Genomic DNA, 7363 nt, shown 5'->3' on the forward strand with positions numbered 1-7363 from the left:
TTCCTGCAAACAATCGTCGTCGACTACATTTTTACTTATCAATTTATTATGTTTACGTGAAAAGGTTAAAAAGAAATCCACGTCGACCGAAGTGGTTCTTCGACACCATAACTATTAACAGAAAAAAAATGTTAACAATTTAAAGGTCAACCGCCGCATTATTACAGAACATAATATTATAGTGTGCGCGCGGTACTGGACGGCGGCGGCGGTGTGTCGACTGCAGCAACTACTGCCGGCGATGTGGTGTAAAGTTGTCGGCCACGATATATATACCATTTTATTTTTAAAATATAATATAATATAACATAATATGTTGGTATAAACGAAATCGGATCGATCGAAATGAATAGGCGGGGTACAGCAATGTGGATTGAGGGGTTGTGGGGAGACGTCGGAGGCGGCGGCGGTGTATGAATGTCAGCCGAAAAATCACTTTGACGTGTCCATTTGGATAAAAAAAAAAAGGAACGGCCGGTTTGTGTGTTTCGACTAGCTGTTGCCGCCACCGCACCGCCGACTAATCAATTGTCCGTCATCGAAAACCGTGTCGGGACACGGTGGCGGCGTGGGCTATATAATGTATACCGCGGCTACCACAACCCATACCCGGGTTATTATAATACCTATAAACCTATACCGGGACCCGCCTGTTATATCACACGCCACACGCACACATTATAATATTATATTTATATACGCAGGTACTGTGCCTATACACACGTTTGTGTGGCGTGTTTGTGTGTGTGTGTGTGTATTTAAGTGCCTATCAGTGATAAATTATTAGCCGCGCGCGAGTATTACACGGCGGACAGCTGCCGGTTCGAGACTGCATGCACCGCTGCAGCAGTGCGCAGAGATCCGTTGTAACAATATAACAGACAGACAGCCGCGGCAGCAGTCGGTTAAGCCATATAACATGTTATATTATGAACGTGTGCAGTGTGTGCGCGTATATATATATATACAGGTATATACGCTCCGATATAGGTATACATATTAATATATTATAATGCATAGTATCATAGTGGTAAGACGTGTTGTTATAATATACGCGGCGATGGCCTATAGGTTAGGTTTGTATACGAGGTATATTGCAGGTATCCGTATGTATATAATATATTATATTATAAATGTATAATGTGTATATATAATATATATATATATTATGTATATAGCTGGTGTATAATATGTACAGATGTACAAAGCACCTTCGTACAAAGAGCTGGTGAAGAGGGAGGACCCTCAAAGGAGAAGAAGAAGAAGAAGAGGAGGAGAACGTTACAATAATGTATAACACGTTGTACCTATATATGCATATGTATTATTATGTGTTGCTTTATATTATCGGCGTGTCAGCGTGATTTGGCGTTTTCCAAGAGTCGCCGACAAAAGGGCCCCCCCAGGACCACGATCGACGGACTATATACGATGCGCTCCCGTGATGGCTATAATGTCTCGTTACGGTCCTGCGATCGGCGCTCGATTTTTCATTTTTCCATTAACCCGGCGGCACACAACACAATAAATGATATACAAAAATTGTTTTCGGATCGTATGTGTAATTTTACCCTCCCGCTACATCTGTACCCATCTCTGCATTCCACCACTCGTTGCCGCCGTTCCTGGGCACCTTTATATATTATGCGTGTATTATAATATAAACTGAACTCGTGATATGTATATGCATATAGATATATAGTATTATAATAAATAATAAATGCACGCATTTTCGTTATGTTTCGGAAAGTGGTAAATGATGGGCGCAGTAGAGAGAGAGGACGAGGAGCAGAGAGGAAAAAAATTAATTTTCCGCCCCACAAGATATCGGAAATCCGATTATTTAGGGTTGGGAAACATATAGAAAGAAAAAACACACAACGATAAATCGAAGGAAACATAACAATGGAGGGTTTTTGGAAATAGCTACAACATGCACTGTGCGGTCGAAACCGATACACTCGTCGTGACTGCTGCGTGTGCATGCGACTTGGGCCTAATAATGGATCATTGGTCGCGTTTATGGCTAAGGGGTGAGTAATAATGAAAAAAAAACCAACCTATAATATATTGTAGGAAATTTCACATTTTTTTTTCATTTTTATCGACACGCTTTGTTTGACTGCCCTTTGTAAACTGCTGAACGGAAGCAATGTGTTTAAAATCGGGACACCTATATAAACCGTTCCACATTAAAACATCGAGGGTTTGAAAAGTATTGTTGTCAACTACATTTTTTTGCTAAGGTGTTTTGAAAACCATTTATTATAATAATATGTATATGATGGTTATTATTGTTTTATTTCATAAAGTATAGGTACACCTCCATGTGCATACCTGCATTGGAGAAACTAAATAATGAATAACCGTGTAATTTTTTTTTTTTAATTGCGTAGACAATTTAAATTTTAAATTTTACACTAATTAGTACCAAACTATAATAATTTATCAACTGCTATCTTATCAGGTAGGTACAATAGGTACATACATTTCTGTGTACGATACACATTCCTATATTGTATACTACACAATGCAAAATATACAATTATAATAATATAACGTCCAATAAACTGCATAATATTTAATATTACAACATTACTAACTAAATGTGCATTCAGTATACGTCTTATAGTGTTATCCACAAGGATAAAACAAAACTTAATTGTTGGCATTAAATTAGACTCTAAAACGCGTACATAACTTATTAAGAATTCAGTAAAAGAATTATAAAAATTTAAAATATTCTCGAAGATACAGAATTATAATACATTTCAGTAAGTATAACATAATATAATATATTTTAAAATATATTCACTTATTCAAAGTAAACTGAACACAGCTACTAATAAAATAAGTATAATATTTCTAATGACTAATAAATATAATTTGTATTCTATAAACCGTTATAAAGAATAAATAAGCTGTTTATAACCTACTGATCGAAGCAAGAAATATTATTTTTTTTGATTAAATTGAATCTACTATTTTGAATTTTCTGTTTGTTAATGCGTATGCACGTATGCTAAGGTTATTTTAAAGCTGAAAATTCCAGTGAATTTATTGAAAAGAAGCATAATTTAGGATATAAAACGTTACCTATTAACATAAAATTATAAAAGTGCTCCTGCTGTAGCTGTAGTAGTAAATTGTGACTAAACATTTGTTTTTAATAGTTAGGTTAGGTAGGTATACTTAACTAGGTACTATTTGACAGTCATCATTTCTTACAACTTCATTATTTTTGGAATCTATGCCAATTTTTCTCTGTCGTAATAACATATTATACAAATCAATAAGATATGTATATAATATATTATGTTGGTTATCAAATATAATAACCAAATATCGTTTGGTAATTGCCAATTGGTATGAATAGGTAGGTAGGTATGTCTTAAGTATGTATACTTGAGTATGTTTCATGCATAATGGGCCCGTCCTATTGGATGCACATCTAAATTATTTAATATACCAATACTAAAAATAAATAATTCTCACACAAAAATAAAATTATATAATTTATCAAATTTTAAATTAATATAATATTATGTAATTATTAACCTTTTAGACAATAATCGCATAATTACTTTTAAATATTTACCATAACCAAGCATTAATTAAATTGATTACATAAAAATTTAATTTAATTTTAACTATCTCCTTGCGTAGTCACTATACCAAGTAAAAGGTAATATTATGTTTCTGTTTATTATCAAACTGCATGATGTATGATCCGACTAATATCGCTGTTTAAATTAGTAACCAAATCTGACACGGATAAACGTTGTCACCAAAATACGAAATCCCAAAGTGCAAACACGTGTATACCATAATATACCATACATACATATAATATTATAATGTGTTCATAATAAAATATATAATATACGATATAGTGGTAGTTCAACTAAACGACCTCGTTTTGTAAAAATAATAATAACAAAAAAATGGTTTCACTGCTGGAATCGTTAATTTAATAAAAACATGGGTAGGTACCTAAAATCAGGGAGTTAAGAATCACTCTCATTACGGAAGAAATATTGTGACCTATAAATAAGATCAATTAGCAGTATTTATTACGTTGAGGAGCGAGAACGGCTAATAAAGTCTTGAAAAATTACGGTCGGGTGTCCCTACATTAATATTAACAGTGATGTTTATAATAAAGTGTTTATGAGGTTCATAAGACGGCGTATTTATATCGTTGTAAAAAAATCGTTGGTAAAAATTATAAAATAAAAAAACAACTCAAACAAATTACCAATGTTTTTTACCAATTTCGCATAACGTGTATAGACGGTAAATTAAAATACAAGTTTAAATTTACAAAAATACATTAAAATGTTACTTTATATTTACTGACACTCAATGTTGTTATTAATTTGTCTAACGTTTATGTATGTGTACGATTTCACAACATGTATAATTTGAATACTCGTGTAGTTATTTTATTATAATAGACAATATAGTGACAACGGAGTTATGAATGCGGTTTTTTTTATTTATATAATTGAATAATAATTATCATATTTTTGAATATATACAATATAGGTACAGTACCTATAGTATTATAATAATAATATGCTATGTACAGCTTTATACGAACTCCTCGTGGCGAAAGTCGACGGATGTGGTTCCGATGGAGCACATAATATCACGTTGTACGGTAGCGTCTAAAACCATTTAACCACCGACATTTCAGCACAACTCCAAGCGCTGTTCGAGCAGCATTCGTTTTCTTTGTAAACAAAAACATTTGTATGAATTATAAATATTATATAATATGTATTTACGCGGAAAATGCATCGAACATAATAAATTACCAGCTACTATACCGCCAATATTTTCAGCACGGGCGTTATGCAACATACGCGTGTACATAACATTATTATAATACGTAGGTGGTAGAAAATAATATCTGGAGAACCATGAGTATAATATATAATACGACTCATATTTTAAATTTTTTCTTTCAATCGTAAAAAAAAATACAATACAAGCAGTAGTAGTACAGAATGATGACAGTTATTCATAATCCTTTTTAACCCTTTTTTGCGTAAATACACATTCAAACACACACACACACACACACACACACACACACACACACACACATACACACACATGTTGAAATGTAGAATGGTATACATTCAAATGATAAGTGGGCGACAAATGTGCGCACAACCGTTCTAAAAGGTAGTTTTCGACCGTCTGCATTGTCGTTTCACTTAATCATTCCCGAGGTTTCGAGTTGACTATAAATTAGCTTGTATCCATTTATACCACGTACGAACACAAAATGGAATTTACCATTGTTTTTTCCCCAATTTTTTATGAACGTGACACACGGCATGGTATGCTTCGTATAATACGTCGCTGTACATTATACACACAGTTTGTTCCACGATATACCTACTCTTGAAACATGTTGGCATTTTACCGTTCCCGTTTTCATCGCAAGTGTATCTGTCATTATTTAGTTTGCAACACTTGTGACTCGTGAATTATGAACGGTGGTCAGACATTTAAAGAGTTAGGTAAACGCATATATTTTGTATACACGAAGAGTCCTGACAGTAATCTATATATTAAACGAGAACTTTATAGAATCCATCAGCGTAATACCTAATTAATAATTTACTATATAAATGTGCCAAGTATTATAAATTATAATACTGATAGCTAAAGTTTTAATAAATATTTCAATGGTTAGAATATACAAAATATTAAATAAAATAAGTATTGTATTACTATATAAGTTATTAAATGTCTTGACTAATGAATAACCAACTACCGCAGTCATTCTCTACCTAGTGCAGAAGGTTTTTATAATCTTCACTAGTAATTCATAACAGTCCATTTTCTAGAAGAATTGACTGCATTTGTAAAATAAATATAAAGGTTAAAGGAAAATATAAAAAATAGTATACCTAATATTATTCAGAATCTAAATACATTTTTTTCAAGAAAGAGAAAGAGAGAACTTTTCATGTTTGTAATATAGGCTTTATAATAATATTCTTCACAGAGATTCTATGCTATATATATACCTATATATGAATTAAAAAAATATATTTACAATCGTTTTTTCCATTTGATAGATATAAGTATTTTAAGTTAACCTACGTAGTTACACTAATTTTTCAAAATATGAGTTTTCGCACACTCTTTGACACAACACACTCACCCAAATCACATTGCCAAATGCACTAGAAGATCTCCTAAATCATGTTTAAAATAGATCACTTTGTCTGCTTAAGATGTGTCACAATAATATTATAAGACATCCGTAGCACCAGTGGCGTCATGTGCGCATTATTGTTCTGCGCCAGATTTTCGGTCACACATAGATCAAAAGAAAAATACCTAATCGCCGAGCTGAAAGGAAGTCGAATGAAATATTTGGTTTCGGGTGCGTGGAACATAAATTACATTTAAAAAAAATAACAAACAGACAGACATGACAACAAAAATATTACCAGATTGTATATGCCGTGCGATGGAACTGCTGTGGATTGTGCGCAAACGGGGGAGGTGATTCAAGCGGAAATGTACGATTGCAAATTTTGGTCATTCGATGAATAATATGAAAGAATACGATCGAACTTCTTTGTTTGGAGTTAAACTGCCGATACAACTGGTAACAAATCTGAGTTATTGAATAAAACGAACAAAAGGAATTCCGAATTATTCAATACGCCATCAAAACCACTGTTTAATCGTACGTTTTTTTTTTGCGGCACAATGATGATTTTTTTCCTAAACCGATACGTATTATTACATCGACCATTGGAACTATTGTATTTGAATTAGTTTCTTTGTATTAATACGTTTCAGTATAAACATATAAGACCAATGAAACAATTATACTTAATTGTCGGATGTCATTGATTAAAAAAAAGAAAAATTATTTCCTCTAAAAAAATAAAGATAATATATAGTTAACAATATAGACGAAGTTATTCTGTTAATACTGTAAACGCGTATAATATGCGATAGAGACTTGAAATTCTAAACAAACACGATTAAATAATAATCGCCGACCACTCGAATAGAATAAAAAATTAATAAATTTCACAAATAAATCACGAGTGCGGGCATAATAATATATTTTATCCAAACGTGAATTATTTTTCATTTTGTTTAGGCACCGTTGTGCGTAAATATACAGAGACGTGGTCACATCATTATTCGAAATAAATTTTTTATGACTTGGACGTACATTACATGTTAATAATATATTATATTTTATTTTCAAACCGTACTACGTATATGGACGTGTCGGTCGGATAACGGGTTTCCAGATTGGGTCGACGACAAAAAATTAATTGTTTATATTAAAAATCCGTGTGAGCAGCACTACGCG

Source organism: Metopolophium dirhodum, chromosome 4 (genome assembly GCF_019925205.1).
Source record: "Metopolophium dirhodum isolate CAU chromosome 4, ASM1992520v1, whole genome shotgun sequence".
NCBI lineage: Eukaryota > Metazoa > Arthropoda > Insecta > Hemiptera > Aphididae > Metopolophium > Metopolophium dirhodum.